Genomic DNA, 9,960 nt, shown 5'->3' on the forward strand with positions numbered 1-9,960 from the left:
CTGCTGCAACTCTATAACCAGCCGCTCCTCATTCTCTGCCTCAGTAACCAGCCGCTCCTCTCTGCTCCCGCTCTGTAAAGAGCCGCTTCTCTCTGCTCCCACTCTCGAACCAGCCGCTACTCTCTGCTCCCACTCTGTAACCAGCCGCTCCTCTCTGCTCCCACTCTGGAACTAGCCGCTCCTATCTGCTCACACTCTGTAAACAGCGGCTCCTCTCTGCACCCACTCCGTCAACAGCCCCTCCTCTCTGCTCCAACTCTGTAAACAGCCGTTCCTCTCTGCTCCCACTCCTTAGCCAGCCGCTCCTCTCTGCTCCCAATCTGTAAACAGCCGTTCCTCTCTGCTCCCACTCTGTAAATAGCCGCTCCTCTCTGCTCCAACTCTGGAACCAGCCGCTTCTCTCTGCTCCCATTCTGGTACCAGCCGCTCCTCTCTTCTCCCACTCTGGAAACAGCCGCTCCTCTCTGCTCCCACTCTGCAACCAGCCGCTCCTCTCTGCTCGCACTCTGGAACCAGATGCTCCTCTCTGCTCCCAATCTGGAACCAGCCGCTCCTCTCTGCTCCCACTCTGGAATCAGCCGCTCCTCTCTGCTCCCACTCTGGAACCAGCCGCTCCACTCTGCTCCCACTCTGTAACCAGCCGCTCCTCTCTGCTCCCAATCTGGAAGCAGCCGCTCCTCTCTGCTCCCACTCTGTAACATGCCTCTACTCTTTGCTGCAACTCTATAACCAGCCGCTCCTCATTCTCTGCCTCAGTAACCAGCCGCTCCTCTCTGCTCCCGCTCTGTAAACCGCCGCTTCTCTCTGCTCCCACTCTCGAACCAGCCGCTCCTCTCTGCTCCCACTCTGGAACCAGCCGCTCCTCTCTGCTCCCAATCTGGAACCAGCCGCTCCTCTCTGCTCCCAATCTGGAACTAGCCGCTCCTATCTGCTCCCACACTGTAACCAGCGGCTGCTCTCTGCTCCCACTCCGTCAACAGCCCCTCCGCTCTGCTCCAACTCTGTTAACAGCCGTTCCTCTCTGCTCACACTCCGTAGCCAGCCGCTCCTCTTTGCTCCCACTCTGTAAACAGCCGTTCCTCTCTGCTCCCACTCTGTAAATAGCCGCTCCTATCTGCTCCAACTCTGGAACCAGCCGCTAATCTCTGCTCCCACTCGGGAACCAGCCACTCCTCTCTGCTCCCACTCTGGAAACAGCCGCTCCTCTCTGCTCACACTCTGCAACCAGCCGCTCCTCTCTGCTCCCACTCTGTAAGCAGCGGCTCCTCTCTGCTCCCACTCCGTCAACAGCCCCTCCTCTCTGCTCCCACTCTGTAACCTGCCGTTCCTCTCTGCTCCCACTCTGTAACCAGCAGCTCATCTCCGCTGCAACTCTGTAACCAGCCGCTCCTCATTCTGAGCTTCTGTAACCAGCCGCTCCTCTCTGCTCCCTCTCCGTAACCAGCCGCTCCTCTCTGCTCCCACTCTGTAAACAGCCGTTCCTCTCTGCTCCCACTCTGTAAATCGCCGCACCTCTCGGCTCCCGCTCTGGAACCAGCCGCTCCTCTCTGCTCCCACTCTGGAACCAGCCGCTCCACTCTGCTCCCACTCTGTAACCAGCCGCTCCTCTCTGCTCCCAATCTGGAAGCAGCCGCTCCTCTCTGCTCCCACTCTGTAACAAGCCTCTCCTCTCTGCTGCAACTCTATAACCAGCCGCTCCTCATTCTCTGCCTCAGTAACCAGCCGCTCCTCTCTGCTCCCGCTCTGCAAACAGCCGCTTCTCTCTGCTCCCACTCTGTCAACAGCGGCTCCTCACTGCTCCCACTCCGTCAACAGCCCCTCCTCTCTGCTCCCACTCTGTAACCAGCCGCTCCTCTCTGCTCCCACTATGTAACCAGCCGCTCCTCTCTGCTCCCACTCTGTAAACAGCCCCTCCTCTCTGCTCCCACTCTGTAACCAGCCGCTACTCTCTGCTCCCACTCTGTAAACAGCCGCTCCTCTCTGCTCCCACTCTGTAACCAGCCGCTACTCTCTGCTCCCACTCTGGAACCAGCCGCTCCTCTCTGCTCCCACTCTGGAACCAGCCGCTCCTCTCTGCTCCCACTCTGGAACCAGCCGCTCCTCTATGCTCCCACTCTGGAACCAGCCGCTCCACTTTGCTCCCACTCTGTAACCAGCCGCTCTTCTCTGCTCCCAATCTGGAAGCAGCCGCTCCTCTCTGCTCCCACTCTGGAACCAGCCGCTCCACTCTGCTCCCACTCTGTAACCAGCCGCTCCTCTCTGCTCCCAATCTGTAACCAGCCGCTCCTCCCTGCTCCCACTCTGTAACAAGCCTCTCCTCTCTGCTGCAACTCTATAACCAGCCGCTCCTCATTCTCTGCCTCAGTAACCAGCCGCTCCTCTCTGCTCCCGCTCTGTAAACAGCCGCTTCTCTCTGCTCCCACTCTGGAACCAGCCGCTCCTCTCTGCTCCCACTCTGGAAACAGCCGCTCCTCTCTGCTCCCACTCTGCCACCAGCCTCTCCTCTCTGCTCCCACTCTGGAACGAGCCGCTCCTCTCTGCTACCACTCTGGAACTCGCCGCTCCTATCTGCTCCCACTCTGTAAACAGCGGCTCCTCTCTGCTCCCACTCCGTCAACAGACCCTCCTCTCTGCTCGAACTCTGTAAACAGCCGTTCCTCTCTGCTCCCACTCCGTAGCCAGCCGCTCCTCTCTGCTCCCACTCTGTAAACAGCCGTTCCTCTCTGCTCCCACTCTGGAACTAGCCGCTCCGCACTGCTCCCACTCCGTCAACAGCCCCTCCTCTCTCCTCCAACTACCTAAACAGCCGCTCCTCTCTGCTCCCACTCTAAACAGCCGCTCCTCTCTGCTCCCACTCCGTCAACAGCCTATCCTCCCTGCTCCCACCCTATAAATAGCCGCTCCTCTCTGATCCAACTCCGTAAGCAGCCGCTCCTCTCTGCTCCCACTCTGTAACCAGCCGCTCCTCTCTACTCCCACTCCGTCAACAGCCCCTCCTCTCTGCTCCCACTCTGTAACCAGCCGCTCCTCTCTGCTTCCACTCTGTAAACAGCCGCTCCTCTCTGCTCCCACTCCGTCAACAACCCTCCTCTCTGCTCCAACTACGTAAACAGCCGCTCCTCTCTACACCCACTCCGTCAACAGCCCCTCCTCTCTGCTCCCACTCTGTAACCAGCCGCTCCTCTCTGCTCCCACTCCGTCAACAGCCCCTCCTCTCTGCTCCCACTCTGTAACCAGCCACTCATCTCTGCTACAACTCTGTAACCAGCCTCTCCTCATTCCCTGCATCTGTAACCAAGCGCTCATCTCTGATGCCACTCTGCAACCTGCCGCTCCTCTCTGCTCCCACTCAATAAACAGCTGCTCCTCTCTGCTCCAACTCCGTAAACAGCCGCTCCTCTCAGCTCCCACTCTGTAAACAGCCGCTCCTCTCTGCTCCCGCTCCGTCAACAGCCCCTCCTCTCTGCTCCCACTCTGTAAATAGCCGCTTCTCTCTGCTCCCACTCTGGAACCAGCCGCTTCTCTCTGCTCCCACTCTGGAACCAGCCGCTCCTCTCTGCACCCACTCTGGAAACAGCCGCTCCTCTCTGCTCCCACTCTGCAACCAGCCGCTCCTCTCTGCTCCCACTCTGGAACGAGCCGCTCCTCTCTGCTCCCACTCTGTAACCAGCCGCACCTCTCTGCTCCCACTCTGTAAACAGCGGCTCCTCTCTGCTCCCACTCCGTCAACAGCCCCTCCTCTCTGCTCCCACTCTGTAACCAGCCGCTCGTCTCTGCTCCCACTCTGTAACCAGCTGCTCCTCTCTGCTCCCACTCTGTAAACAGCCGCTCCTCTCTGCTCCCACTCTGTAACCAGCCGCTCCTCTCTGCTCCCAATCAGGAACCAGCCGCTCCTCTCTGCTCCCACTCTGAAATTAGCCGCTCCTATCTGCTCCCACTCTGTAAGCAGCGTCTCCTCTCTGCTCCCACTCCATCAACAGCCCCTCCTCTCTGCTCGAACTCTCTAAACAGCCGTTCCTCTCTGCTCCCACTCCGTAGCCAGCCGCTCCTCTCTGCTCCCACTCTGTAACCAGCCGTTCCTCTTTGCTCCCACTCTGTAAATAGCCGCTCCTCTCTGCTCCCACTCTGGAAACAGCCGCTCCTCTCTGCTCCCACTCTGCAACCAGCCGCTCCTCTCTGCTCCCAATCTGGAACGAGCCGCTCCTCTCTGCTCCCACTCTGCAACCAGCCGCTCCTCTCTGCTCCCACTCTGGAACGAGCCGCTCCTCTCTGCTCCCACTCTGTAACCAGCCGCTCCTCTCTGCTCCCACTCCGTCAACAGCCCCTCCTCTCTGCTCCCACTCTGTAACCAGCCGCTCCTCTCTGCTCCCACTCTGTAACCAGCAGCTCATCTCTGCTGCAACTCTGTAACCAGCCGCTCCTTTTTCCCGGCCTTTGTAAACAGCCAGGCTTCTCTGCTCCCGCTCTGTAACCAGCCGCTGCACTCTGCTGCCACTCTGTAACCAGCCGTTCCTCTCTGCTCCCACTCTGTAAACAGCCGCTCCTCTATGCTCCCACTCTGTAACCAGCCGCTCCTCTCTGCTCCCAATCTGGAAGCAGCCGCTCCTCTCTGCTCCCACTCTGTAACAAGCCTCTCCTCTCTGCTGCAACTCTATAACCAGCCGCTCCTCATTCTCTGCCTCAGTAACCAGCCGCTCCTCTCTGCTCCCGCTCTGTAAAGAGCCGCTTCTCTCTGCTCCCACTCTCGAACCAGCCGCTACTCTCTGCTCCCACTCTGTAACCAGCCGCTCCTCTCTGCTCCCACTCTGGAACTAGCCGCTCCTATCTGCTCACACTCTGTAAACAGCGGCTCCTCTCTGCACCCACTCCGTCAACAGCCCCTCCTCTCTGCTCCAACTCTGTAAACAGCCGTTCCTCTCTGCTCCCACTCCTTAGCCAGCCGCTCCTCTCTGCTCCCAATCTGTAAACAGCCGTTCCTCTCTGCTCCCACTCTGTAAATAGCCGCTCCTCTCTGCTCCAACTCTGGAACCAGCCGCTTCTCTCTGCTCCCATTCTGGTACCAGCCGCTCCTCTCTTCTCCCACTCTGGAAACAGCCGCTCCTCTCTGCTCCCACTCTGCAACCAGCCGCTCCTCTCTGCTCGCACTCTGGAACCAGATGCTCCTCTCTGCTCCCAATCTAGAACCAGCCGCTCCTCTCTGCTCCCACTCTGGAATCAGCCGCTCCTCTCTGCTCCCACTCTGGAACCAGCCGCTCCACTCTGCTCCCACTCTGTAACCAGCCGCTCCTCTCTGCTCCCAATCTGGAAGCAGCCGCTCCTCTCTGCTCCCACTCTGTAACATGCCTCTACTCTTTGCTGCAACTCTATAACCAGCCGCTCCTCATTCTCTGCCTCAGTAACCAGCCGCTCCTCTCTGCTCCCGCTCTGTAAACCGCCGCTTCTCTCTGCTCCCACTCTCGAACCAGCCGCTCCTCTCTGCTCCCACTCTGGAACCAGCCGCTCCTCTCTGCTCCCAATCTGGAACCAGCCGCTCCTCTCTGCTCCCAATCTGGAACTAGCCGCTCCTATCTGCTCCCACACTGTAACCAGCGGCTGCTCTCTGCTCCCACTCCGTCAACAGCCCCTCCGCTCTGCTCCAACTCTGTTAACAGCCGTTCCTCTCTGCTCACACTCCGTAGCCAGCCGCTCCTCTTTGCTCCCACTCTGTAAACAGCCGTTCCTCTCTGCTCCCACTCTGTAAATAGCCGCTCCTATCTGCTCCAACTCTGGAACCAGCCGCTAATCTCTGCTCCCACTCGGGAACCAGCCACTCCTCTCTGCTCCCACTCTGGAAACAGCCGCTCCTCTCTGCTCACACTCTGCAACCAGCCGCTCCTCTCTGCTCCCACTCTGTAAGCAGCGGCTCCTCTCTGCTCCCACTCCGTCAACAGCCCCTCCTCTCTGCTCCCACTCTGTAACCTGCCGTTCCTCTCTGCTCCCACTCTGTAACCAGCAGCTCATCTCTGCTGCAACTCTGTAACCAGCCGCTCCTCATTCTGAGCTTCTGTAACCAGCCGCTCCTCTCTGCTCCCTCTCCGTAACCAGCCGCTCCTCTCTGCTCCCACTCTGTAAACAGCCGTTCCTCTCTGCTCCCACTCTGTAAATCGCCGCACCTCTCGGCTCCCGCTCTGGAACCAGCCGCTCCTCTCTGCTCCCACTCTGGAACCAGCCGCTCCACTCTGCTCCCACTCTGTAACCAGCCGCTCCTCTCTGCTCCCAATCTGGAAGCAGCCGCTCCTCTCTGCTCCCACTCTGTAACAAGCCTCTCCTCTCTGCTGCAACTCTATAACCAGCCGCTCCTCATTCTCTGCCTCAGTAACCAGCCGCTCCTCTCTGCTCCCGCTCTGCAAACAGCCGCTTCTCTCTGCTCCCACTCTGTCAACAGCGGCTCCTCACTGCTCCCACTCCGTCAACAGCCCCTCCTCTCTGCTCCCACTCTGTAACCAGCCGCTCCTCTCTGCTCCCACTATGTAACCAGCCGCTCCTCTCTGCTCCCACTCTGTAAACAGCCCCTCCTCTCTGCTCCCACTCTGTAACCAGCCGCTACTCTCTGCTCCCACTCTGTAAACAGCCGCTCCTCTCTGCTCCCACTCTGTAACCAGCCGCTACTCTCTGCTCCCACTCTGGAACCAGCCGCTCCTCTCTGCTCCCACTCTGGAACCAGCCGCTCCTCTCTGCTCCCACTCTGGAACCAGCCGCTCCTCTATGCTCCCACTCTGGAACCAGCCGCTCCACTTTGCTCCCACTCTGTAACCAGCCGCTCTTCTCTGCTCCCAATCTGGAAGCAGCCGCTCCTCTCTGCTCCCACTCTGGAACCAGCCGCTCCACTCTGCTCCCACTCTGTAACCAGCCGCTCCTCTCTGCTCCCAATCTGTAACCAGCCGCTCCTCCCTGCTCCCACTCTGTAACAAGCCTCTCCTCTCTGCTGCAACTCTATAACCAGCCGCTCCTCATTCTCTGCCTCAGTAACCAGCCGCTCCTCTCTGCTCCCGCTCTGTAAACAGCCGCTTCTCTCTGCTCCCACTCTGGAACCAGCCGCTCCTCTCTGCTCCCACTCTGGAAACAGCCGCTCCTCTCTGCTCCCACTCTGCCACCAGCCTCTCCTCTCTGCTCCCACTCTGGAACGAGCCGCTCCTCTCTGCTACCACTCTGGAACTCGCCGCTCCTATCTGCTCCCACTCTGTAAACAGCGGCTCCTCTCTGCTCCCACTCCGTCAACAGACCCTCCTCTCTGCTCGAACTCTGTAAACAGCCGTTCCTCTCTGCTCCCACTCCGTAGCCAGCCGCTCCTCTCTGCTCCCACTCTGTAAACAGCCGTTCCTCTCTGCTCCCACTCTGGAACTAGCCGCTCCGCACTGCTCCCACTCCGTCAACAGCCCCTCCTCTCTCCTCCAACTACCTAAACAGCCGCTCCTCTCTGCTCCCACTCTAAACAGCCGCTCCTCTCTGCTCCCACTCCGTCAACAGCCTATCCTCCCTGCTCCCACCCTATAAATAGCCGCTCCTCTCTGATCCAACTCCGTAAGCAGCCGCTCCTCTCTGCTCCCACTCTGTAACCAGCCGCTCCTCTCTACTCCCACTCCGTCAACAGCCCCTCCTCTCTGCTCCCACTCTGTAACCAGCCGCTCCTCTCTGCTTCCACTCTGTAAACAGCCGCTCCTCTCTGCTCCCACTCCGTCAACAACCCTCCTCTCTGCTCCAACTACGTAAACAGCCGCTCCTCTCTACACCCACTCCGTCAACAGCCCCTCCTCTCTGCTCCCACTCTGTAACCAGCCGCTCCTCTCTGCTCCCACTCCGTCAACAGCCCCTCCTCTCTGCTCCCACTCTGTAACCAGCCACTCATCTCTGCTACAACTCTGTAACCAGCCTCTCCTCATTCCCTGCATCTGTAACCAAGCGCTCATCTCTGATGCCACTCTGCAACCTGCCGCTCCTCTCTGCTCCCACTCAATAAACAGCTGCTCCTCTCTGCTCCAACTCCGTAAACAGCCGCTCCTCTCAGCTCCCACTCTGTAAACAGCCGCTCCTCTCTGCTCCCGCTCCGTCAACAGCCCCTCCTCTCTGCTCCCACTCTGTAAATAGCCGCTTCTCTCTGCTCCCACTCTGGAACCAGCCGCTTCTCTCTGCTCCCACTCTGGAACCAGCCGCTCCTCTCTGCACCCACTCTGGAAACAGCCGCTCCTCTCTGCTCCCACTCTGCAACCAGCCGCTCCTCTCTGCTCCCACTCTGGAACGAGCCGCTCCTCTCTGCTCCCACTCTGTAACCAGCCGCACCTCTCTGCTCCCACTCTGTAAACAGCGGCTCCTCTCTGCTCCCACTCCGTCAACAGCCCCTCCTCTCTGCTCCCACTCTGTAACCAGCCGCTCGTCTCTGCTCCCACTCTGTAACCAGCTGCTCCTCTCTGCTCCCACTCTGTAAACAGCCGCTCCTCTCTGCTCCCACTCTGTAACCAGCCGCTCCTCTCTGCTCCCAATCAGGAACCAGCCGCTCCTCTCTGCTCCCACTCTGAAATTAGCCGCTCCTATCTGCTCCCACTCTGTAAGCAGCGTCTCCTCTCTGCTCCCACTCCATCAACAGCCCCTCCTCTCTGCTCGAACTCTCTAAACAGCCGTTCCTCTCTGCTCCCACTCCGTAGCCAGCCGCTCCTCTCTGCTCCCACTCTGTAACCAGCCGTTCCTCTTTGCTCCCACTCTGTAAATAGCCGCTCCTCTCTGCTCCCACTCTGGAAACAGCCGCTCCTCTCTGCTCCCACTCTGCAACCAGCCGCTCCTCTCTGCTCCCAATCTGGAACGAGCCGCACCTCTTTGCTCCCACTCTGGACCTAGCCGCTCCTCTCTGCTCCCACTCTGCAACCAGCCGCTCCTCTCTGCTCCCATTCTGGATCGAGCCGCTCCTCTCTGCTCCCACTCCGTCATCAGCCCCTCCTCTCTGCTCCAACTCTGTTAACAGCCGTTCCTCTCTGCTCCCACTCTGTAAACAGCCGTTCCTCTCTGCTCCCACTCTGTAAATAGCCGCTCCTCTCTGCTCCCACTCTGTAACCAGCCGCTACTCTCTGCTACCACTCTGTAAACAGCCCCTCCTCTCTGCTCCCACTCTGTAACCAGCCGCTACTCTCTGCTACCACTCTGTTAACAGCCGCTCCTCTCTGCTCCCACTCTGTAACCAGCCGCTACTCTCTGCTCCCACTCTGGAACCAGCCGCTCCTCTCTGCTCCCACTCTGGAACCAGCCGCTCCTCTATGCTCCCACTCTGGAACCAGCCGCTCCACTCTGCGCCCACTCTGTAACCAGCCGCTCTTCTCTGCTCCCAATCTGGAAGCAGCCGCTCCTCTCTGCTCCCACTCTGTAACAAGCCTCTCCTCTCTGCTGCAACTCTATAACCAGCCGCTCCTCATTCTCTGCCTCAGTAATCAGCCGTTCCTCTCTGCTCCCGCTCTGTAAACAGCCGCTTCTCTCTGCTCCCACTCTGGAACCAGCCGCTCCTCTCTGCTCCCACTCTGGAACCAACCGCTCCTCTCTGCTCCCACTCTGGAACCAGCCGCTCCTCTCTGCTCCCACTCTGGAACCAGCCGCTCCACTCTGCTCCCACTCTGTATCCAGCCGCTCCTCTCTGCTCCCAATCTGTAACCAGCCGCTCCTCTCTGCTCCCACTCTGTAAAAAGCCTCTCCTCTCTGCTGCAACTCTATAACCAGCCGCTCCTCATTCTCTGCCTCAGTAACCAGCCACTCCTCTCTGCTCCCGCTCTGTAAACAGCCGCTTCTCTCTGCTCCCACTCTGGAACCAGCTGCTCCTCCCTGCTCCCACTCTGGAACCAGCCGCTCCTCTCTGCTCCCACTCTGTAAACAGCCGTTCCTCTCTGCTCCCACTCTGTAAAGAGCCGCTCCTCTCTGCTCCCACTCTGGAACCAGCCGCTTCTC

The sequence above is a fragment of the Pristiophorus japonicus genome, unplaced genomic scaffold, assembly GCF_044704955.1.
Source record: "Pristiophorus japonicus isolate sPriJap1 unplaced genomic scaffold, sPriJap1.hap1 HAP1_SCAFFOLD_46, whole genome shotgun sequence".
Taxonomy (NCBI): domain Eukaryota; kingdom Metazoa; phylum Chordata; class Chondrichthyes; family Pristiophoridae; genus Pristiophorus; species Pristiophorus japonicus.